At 38.5% G+C, this 12,824-nt stretch overlaps 1 protein-coding gene across 1 annotated transcript in view; it reads left to right on the forward strand.

The window, feature by feature from the left end:
• The first annotated feature begins 12,588 nt into the window (after nt 1-12,588).
• The window catches only part of LOC135198503 (uncharacterized), a 143,641-nt gene continuing 143,405 nt past the window's right edge, over nt 12,589-12,824 (forward strand). Inside the window, exon 1 of the mRNA XM_064226125.1 lies at nt 12,589-12,736. The gene's annotated coding sequence lies outside the window, so the exon portion shown is untranslated. The remainder of the gene's footprint in view (nt 12,737-12,824) is intronic.

Below are 12,824 nucleotides of genomic sequence, written 5' to 3' on the forward strand. Positions count from 1 at the left end.
TTTTGGCAAATTCTGTTCTTGATCAAGTCGGGATACCAGATCTAGGTTTAATCTGGTTGCCTACCAAGATATGTAGTCTTTGACTCTATGCCGTTTCAGTGCTTTATTAAACTGGGATATGATACTATGAGAAACGTCTGATGAGATGCGCAAGCAATTTTGAAATACTGAACTATGAAGCTCCTTCGGGTTTATTCTATGTGAAGATGGGAAAATTCAAACTGTTTGGTCAACAGAAAATCAGCAGCCCGCTAAGCCTAGTGTCTCTAACGTGAAGTGACCTGCATGGATCACATTCACCAGTGTGACTTCCTTCATGGTTCCGTCCTACCCATCGCTCCTTTTTTATTTTTCTATTTACTTCGGGCGCGGACTAGAAAAGAGCCACCAGATACCTGCCTAATTAATCTTTGAACCCCACAAAAATCATTCTAATTCTTAGTTATTTTCACTAGGTCGCTCCTCGTAAATCTCGTGGTTTGGTAGATTTACGTTTGAAATAAAACAGTATGTTAACATTTTTGTCGCTTGACGTAGCGAGAGAGAGAGAGAGAGAGAGAGAGAGAGAGAGAGAGAGAGAGAGAGAGAGAGAGAGAGAGAGAGAGAGAAACGGGTCAATAGGACAATAAGAGTTTTATGGTCTTGTTAGAAGCTTGAATATTCAGACTAGGTAGATAACAAAGCTACAAGAACGCAGGCAAACAAACTCAGTTTTGCTGAAGTGTTCAGGATGCTGAATAACAAAAATAATTGCAGTTTCAAGCAGTCTAGGAAGTAAATATCCACGCAATTATTAATCGAGTAAAAAAAAAAACATCCCGTGACAACGCAGATGCGAGGTGCAGTTCTAAAAATATTGAAAGCGTCACTGAATTTCCGATAGGAATCAGAAATGTAATGTTGCCAACGGAAGGTATGTAATGGAGATGAGCCTAGTCACTGAACTGTTATTATTACTATGTATTGGTCGTATTCATATTCATCAGCTGTCTTTGTAATCATGTTTACAATTAACGTAGACACAATCTTCATTAAAACAATATCAAGAAAATCATAATATTTGTTGACCTGTTGACACTTGCACATGAATAAACACCCGCGTCATCAGAATGCGGTTTACACTGATAATCTGCTGGCGATCATCTCCCGGTTCCTCCTTTAATCTCTCTGTTTATCTATTTCCTCGCGATCAAAGCCATTCTTCACATTCAAACCCTGTTCGAAAGAGGTATCCTGCGTCATCAACATCTTGGTCAGCCAAGAGCATCAGCGGTCTAAAGTATCATTGTTTGCATTTTCCATTCTCGTTGCTTTTTCTTTTGATTAAAAAAAAGCAGGAAGAAGAAGGTCAGATAATAGTGATATATATAGTGTCTGCGCGCAAAACTGAAAGTTTAATAGGAATGGCGCGCACGTTAAAACTATCGCTATTTTTGTAAAGATGCAAAGCAGCACCATGTCATGTGATATATTATGAGCACGATGACATTTCAAAATTATTCAATACAACCATAATTTTTGACGGGACAGACCCACTGGCGTATTACTAATAATTAAGTTGTAAACGCAGAATTCATCATCACACTCACCTTCTTCCTGAAGAAATCCTTTCACAGAAAATGAAAACAGAAATTATTATGTTAACGATAACCATCGCAAGCCCTTATGAACCCTTTGCATACAGTGCGTTCTTTACCTGCCATTTTCGCACATTCTTGTTAGTTCTGAATATCATGCATCTATTATTATTACATTTCGACAATTCTATTTCCCTCTCACTTTCTCTTGTATCATTAGCGTTGGACTATAATTTTTTCTTGAATTAATTATCTATAGTCAAGCTACACACAAAAAAATCATCTCATTATAGTATGGAGTAACTTTTTTACACCACGTTTTGGTACTTTTCATTTCCAGGCCAGTACCGAGGGGGGTGTGTGGTTGTCGTTCCCAATTTCTGGAAGTCCATATTTTCTGTGATTATCCTTTTCATTGAACTGTACTTACAAAGTAATAAATAATTATTCTTTTTTTGTAAAGTCAAAATATATAACATATCAAATAAAGTAATATGCATGTTATCGTTAACATAATAAATGAATCAATCAATAAAACTGAAGAAATGTCTTTGCATTTCAGTAAATTCTGTTAACCAAATTCAGTACTACTTTAAAAAACATCTAATCGGGTAGAAGGGCATAACCGCTTACCCAGTTTTTCTTCTTAATATAACTAAAATAACATTTTCAAGTATTTCATCTTGTATATACCTATATAGTATGTAATGTCATTTATAGAAGAAAAAGTCCTATTTTGGGAAAAACGAACCCAACCCCCTTATAAAAAAAAAAAAAAAAACTCTGGGTACCGGCCTGATTTCCTCATTCTATTGTTAATCTGAATATCAATTGTTATCTTTCATAATTTTCTTAAATTTAAATATGAATTTATTGATATTTCTTATGCCATCTTCGCCGATCATCTGGTTGTAGAAGCTTGTTTGGTAAGTCCATGGCCATTATAAACAACAACAACAACAACAACAACAACAACAACAACAATAATAATAATAATATAATAATAATAATATAATAATAATAATAATCATAATAATAATAATAATAATAATAATAAATAACAATAACTAATAAAATAATAATAAATAAAAATTATTATATTATTGATTATTATTATTATTATTATTATTATTATTTTTTATTTTTTTATTTTTATTTTTATTTTTTTTTTTTTTTTTGCTCTATCACAGTCCTCCAATTCGGACTGGGTGGTATTTATAGTGTGGGGTTCCGGGTTGCATCCTGCCTCTAGGAGATCCATCACTCTTCTTACTATGTGTGCCGTTTCTAGGATCACACTCTTTTTGCATGAGGCCCGGAGCTACTTCAGCCTCTAGTTTTTCTAGATTCCTTTTCAGGGATCTTGGGATCGTGCCTAGTGCTCCTATGATTATGGTACGATTTCCACTGGCATATCCCATATCTTCTTATTTCTATTTTCAGATCTTGATACTTATCCATTTTTTCCCTCTCTTTCTCTTCAACTCTGGTGTCCCATGGTATTGCGACATCAATGAGTGATACTTTCTTCTTGACTTTGTCAATCAACGTCACGTCTGGTCTGTTTGCACGTATCACCCTATCCGTCCTGATACCATAGTCCCAGAGGATCTTTGCGTGATCGTTTTCTATCACTCCCTCAGGTTGGTGCTCGTACCACTTATTACTGCAAGGTAGCTGATGTTTCTTGCACAGGCTCCAGTGGAGGGCTTTTGCCACTGAATCATGCCTCTTTTTGTACTGGTTCTGTGCAAGTGCCGGGCATTCACTTGCTATGTGGTTTATGGTTTCATTTTTCGTATTGCACTTCCTACATATGGGAGAGATGTTATTTCCATCTATCGTTCTTTGAACATATCTGGTTCTTAGGGCCTGATCTTGTGCCGCTGTTATCATTCCTTCAGTTTCCTTCTTTAGCTCTCCCCTCTGTAGCCATTGCCATGTGTCATCGCTGGCTAGTTCTTTAGTCTGTCTCATGTATTGTCCGTGTATTGGTTTGTTGTGCCAGTCCTCTGTTCTGTCTGTCATTCTCCTGTCTCTGTATATTTCTGGGTCTTCGTCTACTTTTATTAGTCCTTCTTCCCATGCACTCTTTAGCCACTCGTCTTCACTGGTTTTCAGATATTGCCCCAGTGCTCTGTTCTCGGTGTTGAAGCAGTCCTCTATACTTAGTAGTCCTCTCCCTCCTTCCTTTCGTGTTATGTATACTGTCCGTATTTGCTCTTGGGTGTAGTGCTTTGTGTATTGTCATATGTTTCCTGGTTTTCTGATCTATGCTGCGGAGTTCTGCCTTCGTCCATTCCACTATTCCTGCGCTGTATCTGATTACTGCACTGGCCCATATGTTTTATGGCTTTTATCATATTTCCGGCATTGAGTTTTGACTTGAGTATCGCCTTGAGTCTCTGCATATATTCTTTCCTGATCGTGTCCTTCATCTCTTGGTGTTTTATATCCCCTCCTTCCATTATTCCTAGGGTATTTTGTATCCTGTCTCATCTATGTGTTTGATGTTGCTCCCATCTGGTAGCTTTATCCCTTCAGTTCTCGTTACTTTGTTTGCCTTTTGTATGTTGACTAAGGCGCATTTTCTATTCCAAACTCCATCCTGATGTCCCCAGATACAATCCTTACAGTCTGGATTAGGGTATCTATTTCCTTGATGCTCTTACCATACAGCTTGATGTCGTCCATGAACATCAGATGGTTGATTCTGTTGCCTCTTTTCTTGAGTTGGTACCCGGCATCCATCTTCTGTAGTACTTTTGTCATGGGAATCATGGCAACTACGAAGAGTAGTGGGGAGAGTGAGTCGCCTTGGAAGATCCCTCTCCTGATATTAACCTCTGCTAGTCTTATTCCAGAGCTTGTAAGTATTGTATTCCAGTTGCGCATTGTATTTTTGAGGAAGCTGATGGTGTTTTCCTCTGCCTCGTATATATTCAGGGATTCTACTAGCCACGTGCGTGGCATCATGTCGAAGGCGAATTTTTGTAGTCAATCCATGCCATGCTTAGGTTGGTTTCCCTTCTCTTACTATTCTTCATTACAGTTTTGTTTATCAGGAGCTGGTGTTTGGTGCCGCTATACTTCCCTCTGCAGCCTCTCTGTTGTCGGGGGATGGTGTTTGTATCCTCTAGGTAGTTGTATAACCTTTTCACTGATGATACACCCGTTAGTAATTTCCTCATTACTGGTAAGCAGATGATAGGCCTGTTACCTGTAGGTAATTGCTATATTTTCTGTTCTTGTCTTTTCGTACTAAGGATGTTCTCCCTGTGGTCATTCGTTTGGGCGCATGGTGGTTTGTGATACAATGCTGGAGTTGTTCTGCTATTCGTGGGTGTAGGGCCTTGAAGTTTTTGAGCCAGTATCCATGGACTTAATCGGGACCTGGGGCTTTCCAGTTTGGCATTTTCTTTAGTTGGTGTCTGACTGTGTCTGTCGTGATCTCTGTGAATCTTTGTTTTATTCTACCAGTTTCTTCTTCCTTGACTTCCTGGAGCCATGTTGCATGTTTGTTGTGTGATACCGGATTGCTCCATATGTTTTCCCAGAGTCTCTTACTTGGTTCGGCTTCAGGAATTTCTGGGTGGTTGCCTTCCCCTCTTAGTTGGCTGTATAGTCTTTTCTGGTTGGTTCCGAATAGTTTGTTCTGTTGGTATCCCTTATTCCTGTTCATGTACCGTTGGATCTTATGTGCTTTGGCCTTAAGCCTCTGTTTTACATCTTCTATTGTGTTGTTTAGTCCCCTCTCTTGTACTTTGTATTTCTCGTTGAGTTCCTGCCTTGTTTTCTTGCTTCTTAGCCTTTTTTCTGCCATCTCTTTCAGTTTACTCAAGTCAGATCTCATCACCATGATTTGCTTTTCCAGGCGCCTTTTCCAAGGAGGTTGCTGTTTTGGTTTCTGTTGGGTTGGTTGTGCTGGTGGTGTTGGTGTTCGAATCCCCATCAGTTCTGCTACTAATCTTGCTCCTGCATATACCAAGTTATTTGTTTCTGTGATACTGGTGGTGTGTATTATGCCCATTATTTCATTGACCTCACCTGTTTTCTCCCTTAATTTCTTGGTGTTGTAGGCTTTCATGGAGGGGATCTTTGTTCTCTCTGTATCTGGCTCCATACATTGTCTAATCTTTTCTACCCATTCCGCCCTCTCTGTTACTTCGTCGGTGTTTCTTCGTGTGTCGTTGTTTGATACCTCATCCTCCCTGTCGTCTTCTGTGGCATCGTCTCTCAGTTCGTCTTCGTGTAATTCGTTGTCGTGTGACATTTCCCTTTCCAGTTCCTCTCTTTCTGTTGGGGAGAGCCAGTTCTTTTTCTTTATGTTCCTTACTTGGTCTGCCAGCCTCTGCTCTGTTTGGGGGGTGTTATTCCTCTCATTCCAGATGTTGACCAATCTTCTTCTATATCCTCTCTCCGTCGGGTTGCTTCTGATGTAGCATCTCCATATTTCCTTATTTTCTTCTCTTATCCATTTCTTCCTTTTTGCCTCTGTAGCTCCAATCTCAGGCTGTTGATTACTGTCGTTGTGGTGATCAGTTGCTGGATGACGACCTCCAAGTACCTGACCGTCTTCCCCTTCAATTGGGTTGAATACCTGGTTGCCGGATGAAGCTCCTCTGTTGCCAGAGGTTCCATTTACGTCGTTGTCGTTTATTCCTTCATTTCTTTCCATCATTGCTGAGTTTTGCTATTTAACGCATAGCTGGACCCTACCATCAGGGATAGGTACCTCATTTACAGCTGAGTAGACTGAGGAAATTATGGTAAAGATCCTTTCCCAAGGAATCAACGCCGAGGAGAGCGGTCACCCATCCAACGACAAGTAATTATTATTATTATTATTATTATTATTATTATTATTATTATTATTATTATTATTATTATTATTATTATTATTATTATAGATATGCAACATGGCTCCAAGAAGTCAAGGCGGAAGAAATGGGGAGAATAAAACAGATTCGCCGAGATTACGACAGACACAATTTAACACCAACTAAAAAAAAAAATAAATAAACAATTCCCAACTGGAAAGCCCCAGGTCCCGATAAAGTCCACGAATACTGGTTCAAAAACTTCAAGGCCCTACACCCACGAATAGCAGAACAACTCCAGCATTGTATCACAAACCACCATGCGCCCAAACGAATGACCACAGGGAGAACATCCTTAGTACAAAAGACAAGAACAGAAAATATAGCAATTACCTACAGGTAACAGGCCTATCATCTGCTTACCAGTAATGAGGAAATTACTAACGGGTGTATCATCAGTGAAAAGGTTATACAACTACCTAGAGGATACAAACACCATCCCCCGACAACAGAGAGGCTGCAGAGGGAAGTATAGCGGCACCAAACACCAGCTCCTGATAAACAAAACTGTAATGAAGAATAGTAAGAGAAGGAAAACCAACCTAAGCATGGCATGGATTGACTACAGAAATTCACCTTCGACATGATGCCACGCACGTGGCTAGTAGAATCCCTGAATATATACGAGGCAGAGGAAAACACCATCAGCTTCCTCAAAAATACAATGCGCAACTGGACTACAGTACTTACAAGCTCTGGGATAAGTCTGCAGAGGTTAACATCAGGAGAGGGATCTTTCAAGGCGACTCACTGTCCCCACCACTCTTCGTAGTAGTCATGATTCCCATGAGATAAGTACTATAGAAGATGGATGCTGGGTACCAACTCAAGAAAAGAGGCAACTGAATTAACCATCTGATGTTCATGGACGACATCAAGCTGTGTGGTAAGAGCATCAAGGAAATAGATACCCTAATCCAGATTGTAAGAATTGTATCTGGGGATATCAGGATGGAGTTTGGAATAGAAAAATGTGCCGTGGTCAACATACAAAAAGGCAAAGTAACAAGGGCTGAAGGGATAAAGCTACCAGATGGGAATAGCATCAAATACATAGATGAGATGAGATAGGATACAAATACCTGGGAATAATGGAAGGAGCGGATATAAAACACCAAGAGATGAAGGACACGATCAGGAAAGAATATATGCAGAGAATTAAGGCGATGCTCAAGTCAAAACTCAACGCCGGAATATGACGAAAGCAATAGAAACATTGACAGTACCAGTAATCAGATACAGCGCAGGAGTAGTGGCGTGGACGAAGGCTGAACTCCGCACATAGACCAGAAAACATGACAATACACAAAGCACTACACCCAAGAGCAAATACAGACAGACTATGCCTAACACGAGAGGAAGGAGGGAGAGGGCTACTAAGCATAGAGGACTGCTTTAACAACGAGAGCAGAGAGCACTGGGGCAATATCCGAAAACCAGAAAAGACGAGTAGTTGAGAAGTGCATGGGAAGAAGGACTGATAAAAGTAGACCAAGACCCAGAAATATACAGAGACAGGAGAATGACAATCAGAATAGAGGAATGGCAAATATACAGAGACAGGAGAATGCCAATCAGAACAGAGGAATGGCAAATTTACAGAGACAGGAAAATGATAAACAGACCGGAGGAATGTCACAACAAACCAATGCACGGACACACGAGACGGACTAAAGAACTGGTAACAGATGAAACATGGCAATGGATACAGAGGGGAGAACTCAAGAAGGAACCAGATATGTCCAAAGAATGATAGATGGGAATAACATCTCACCCATAGGCAGAAAGTGTAATATGAAAAACGAGACCATAAACCACATAGTAAGCGAAAGTCCGGCACTTGCACAGAATCAGTACAAAAAGAGACATGATTCAGTAGCAAAAGCCCTCCACTGGAGCCTGTGCAAGACACACCAGCTACCTTGCAGTAATAAGTGTTGAGAACACCAACCTGAGGGATTGATAGAAAACGATCAAGCAAAGATCCTCTGGGATTATGTTATCAGAACAGATAGCGTGATACATGCCAATAGACCAGACGTGGCGTTGATTGACAAAATCAAGAAGAAAGTATCACTCATTGATGTCGCAATACCATGGGACACCAGCGTTGAAGAGAAAAAAAGAGAAACGATTGATAAGTATCAAGACCTGAAAATAGAAATGAGAAAGATATGGGATATGCCAGTGGAAATTGTACCCACAATCATAGGAACACTAGGCACGATTCCAAGATCCCTGAAAAGGAACCTGGAAAAACTAGATGCCAAAGTAGCTCCAGGGCTCATGCGAAAGAGTTGTGCTCCTAGAAATAGCGCCCATAGTGAGAAAAATGATGAACTCTCAAGGAGGCAGGATGCAACCCGGAACACCAAACTATAAAAACCACCAGACGAATAGGATGACTGATAAAAAATAATAATAATAGTAATGTTCACACGCTCCCAAGCCATTCACTCAAGTAAAAAGTCGTTTGGGGAATATATAGCTGAAAAGAAAGTTTAACGACCAAGCGAACCTCAGAATAGTAGAAGTTCGGAAACGGAGATGCCATCCGATGAAAACTGAATTTAAGCCGCGAATATTTTGAAAGCAACGGCAAGTTAATGAAGCTGAACAACTAGGTGGAATGGATCCTAAGGGAAAGGATGAAAAGTAAAATGAAGAAAGTATTGCAGCTGGAACCGAGGGGACACTAGAACTTACCTTTTGAACAACCTGCAGTGTGCCACACAAAATCCTGTAATTTCGTGAGCAGTAAATTATAAACACTAATGGATGTGGTCTGAAAGTATCCTGAAATTGTGAGTTTCATTCAAGGGCCATGCTTCAATACGGACATTTTTGTACTAAGTAAGGGTTCTTTCTTATAAAAAAGAAAGTATGATTTCTTTGATTTTGCAAATTGCAAAGAAGAGATGCGGATACTTATACCCATAAATATAATCTAATATCATTGCTTATATTGATTACATGGGAAGATGTGGGGCTCATAACCCCAAACTAACATTCAAAGTTATTAACAGTCTGATAGCTAACATATTTTTTCGCCAATTTATTTTATGAACATGATAAATTCAGCCGTAAAGAGGATGAGTCAGTTGAATAACAAATTACGTCTGCCATCTAAGGAAAAATAATCTCTTGGAAATGCCATGCCATTCACTCTAGAAAGGGAAGTTTTAGTTTTTTATTCAGCGTTGACTATATTTTAGCTTAAGTGCAAATGAAAGACGAACATTCTCGCATTATTTTTCTTTGTGCAACTGTATGTAGGTTCGAATCCTACCAGGAAGGAAGATCTTCTTCATTCCACATCTGGACCGTGCGTCATCCACTCCCCTTTGGAAACAAGGCTCGCAGCTGTAAGTAAAACCAAAGCGCGAGAAAATCGACAAATGAAGAGATTGTTGCGGCTGTAACAAAACCAGAAAATTTCCAGTGATAATGCTGTTATCAAAGACCGCATTTCATTGGGAAAGTGAAGAAATAATCTGATAAGTTATTTCAAGAAATGAAGGGATAAAAACTGTCTATTTCTCGCAAACCATCTTTCTGTATAGAAAATATGGCAAAACAGTGGTGATATTTTATTGACAGAACTATGGAAAAAATTTATCGAAACACTAAGGTAAACTGCATACATAGGTTAAAAAGTTGGTATTGTGTATCATGCTGTCATATTCACTCTATCATAATTAAAATGCTTTTCTCTAGGCCAGGGCTACCCAAACCTTTTTACTTGGCGACCCATAAAACTTATTTCAAACATTTTGCGACCCTTCCAGGCAAATAATATTCTCCTCTGTGGGACAGAGATTTTACCTATATCTATATACATTCTCGCTTTCATACTTGCGCACAAATCAAAATAAATACGTACATAACCTGAACATATACACACTATATACCATACAACTACATAACTACATACACTCTCTCTCTCTCTCTCTCTCTCTCTCTCTCTCTCTCTCTCTCTCTCTCTCTCACACACACACACAGATATATATATATATATATATATATATATATATAGATATATATATATAATATATATCTATATATAGTATATATATCTGTGTGTGTGTTACGCACATAAACAGTATCTTTGTGAGTGTATGTTCATACACGAGAGAGAGAGAGAGAGAGAGAGAGAGAGAGAGAGAGAGAGAGAGAGAGAGAGAGAGAGAGAGAGAGATGGTTTCTTTGCTTTCTTTTAATCAGTTTAAAAGCACGTTACAGTCTAAATCTTATCTAATTTAATGGAGTGCATGGGCTTGTTTTTTTTTTCATAGTATTTCCAATCTCGGGGTGATGGTGGAGATTGCAACTCGAAGATCATCTACCAAACACAGTCGAGACTGGTATTCATTCTTGATGATACGTTAATGCAGAGAAGGTATTTTCGCAGAGATGGGTCGATCCAAAAGGTGTTAAGATATTCAGTGCTGCTTTTTGATAAACCAGGATATTCCTCTGGTAATGATTTTCAGAACTCATTCAATGTTGTTGACTCAAACTTGAGGCGTAAAATTCTACCAGATGATAATTCAAGCAGTCTCTCCTCGAGGTCAGATGATAAGTGATTTCCAGGAGCAGTGAATGGCATTCGTATTCAGTCATACTGTTCTAGAGTCACCTCTTCTAAAAATATTTTTTGAAGTGATCAAGAAGACTTTGAAGATGATTAACTATTATTGCTTTCAGGTTATCCAGACATAACTCAGTTTCCTCTCCAAACTCGTCAAGTTCAGGAAACATTTCAGTGTTACCCTCTTCAGCTCGTGAAATCCATCGCTCAAGCTTCTTTGAGAATAGTACTTTTATCATAATCCATGGTGCAAGTATCATAAACTTTCAAGAACCTCTAGTTGGAAGAATTAACATTTTTTCCCAGGTCGACATAGATTTTGGTAAAATCAAATACAAAACACTCTAGTAATCAAATTCATTTTTTTATAGATAAGTTTAGGCTAAATTTGTAGTTTGGTTAGAGTTATGTATGAGAGTGAGCAGTTTATAGAAGTTTTTTTTCTAGTATAATTAGGCGATATATCTGTTATTTTTTATGTTTACTCAAATGACTTGTAAAAAGAAGAAGAAGAAGAAGAAGAAGAAGAAGAAGAAGAAGAAGAAAAACCTTGAGTGAAATTGATCAAGGAGATGACATCCGTACAATCACATTGTCTTCTTGCGACCACAACGGGATCGCGACCCACAGTTTGGGAACCCTTGCTCTAAGCGATGGGACGAGATATGTAAACTTGGTGGAGACTTCCAACTTTTATCCATCATGTTGCATTACTTATCTGTAATAAACTTGATATCAAGAAAGAGAAACATTTTATGTTGCAGCAAGTAAATATAAAGATTATAAACACAAAATGAATGCACAAGCAAATTAATAACTCATGGCGTTAGTTCCAAGTTATCAACAGGATCAGTGCAAATTCACCTGCATTGGTAATTGTTCTAGAAGTAAGTCTACCTTCTAGCTTTATTCAAGAGGCAGAGAGAGAGAGAGAGAGAGAGAGAGAGAGAGAGAGAGAGAGAGAGAGAGAGAGAGAGAGAGAGAGAGAGAGAGAGAGAGAGAGAGAGAGAGGAGAAAATTTTGCAGCTGAAGCCCACAGTTCTGTTTAAGTTTCGTGCTGAAATTAAGAGTATTGATAATTTTATTTCCCTCTGAAAATCATATGGCGTTATTGATTTACGACCCTTTTCCTTTGCATAAGTTTGTTAGTTTGCTGCTAGCCTCTACACTGACATTTTCAGATGTATTAAAACCTCCATACCTGTACCATTCATCATCACTGATGGTAATTTGACACAAAGCCAAGTGATAGATTATCAAATGGTGCTACTGTGAAAGTGAATGAACATATTAATATCGTCTCCTTTCAAAATGTCTTTTAACCGTTTTCTATGAGATTATTTGTCAACAATACCTAGCCATGATTATAAATATGCTATTATACAACTCCAAAGTATTTACCTCAATTTATTTCTTTATCCAAAAAAATTATGTTATTTGCTCTTTATAGATTAAGAAATAGTTTAATTGCGTTATATTATGTTATTTCTACTTTATATTTGATATATTCTTATGTTTAGTAATTATATCTTGACAACATCGCATATACTTTGTAAACCAACCCCAGACTGAGAGAAGATCCTACAGACATACCTACTGCTGTAGGTCCATTTGAAGGACAAGTTGTGATGTGAAGTATATTCGGTTCTGTCAATTAAATTAATTCAGCATAACTCATAGGCCGGAAGGTGAGAAATTGTTCTGCATTAACGAAGAAATACTACCTCAATAAAGCTAAGATAGCTGGTATGATCTGTGTTTAGCTTAGGCTAGGAC

Source organism: Macrobrachium nipponense, chromosome 23, assembly GCF_015104395.2.
Source record: "Macrobrachium nipponense isolate FS-2020 chromosome 23, ASM1510439v2, whole genome shotgun sequence".
Lineage (NCBI taxonomy): Eukaryota > Metazoa > Arthropoda > Malacostraca > Decapoda > Palaemonidae > Macrobrachium > Macrobrachium nipponense.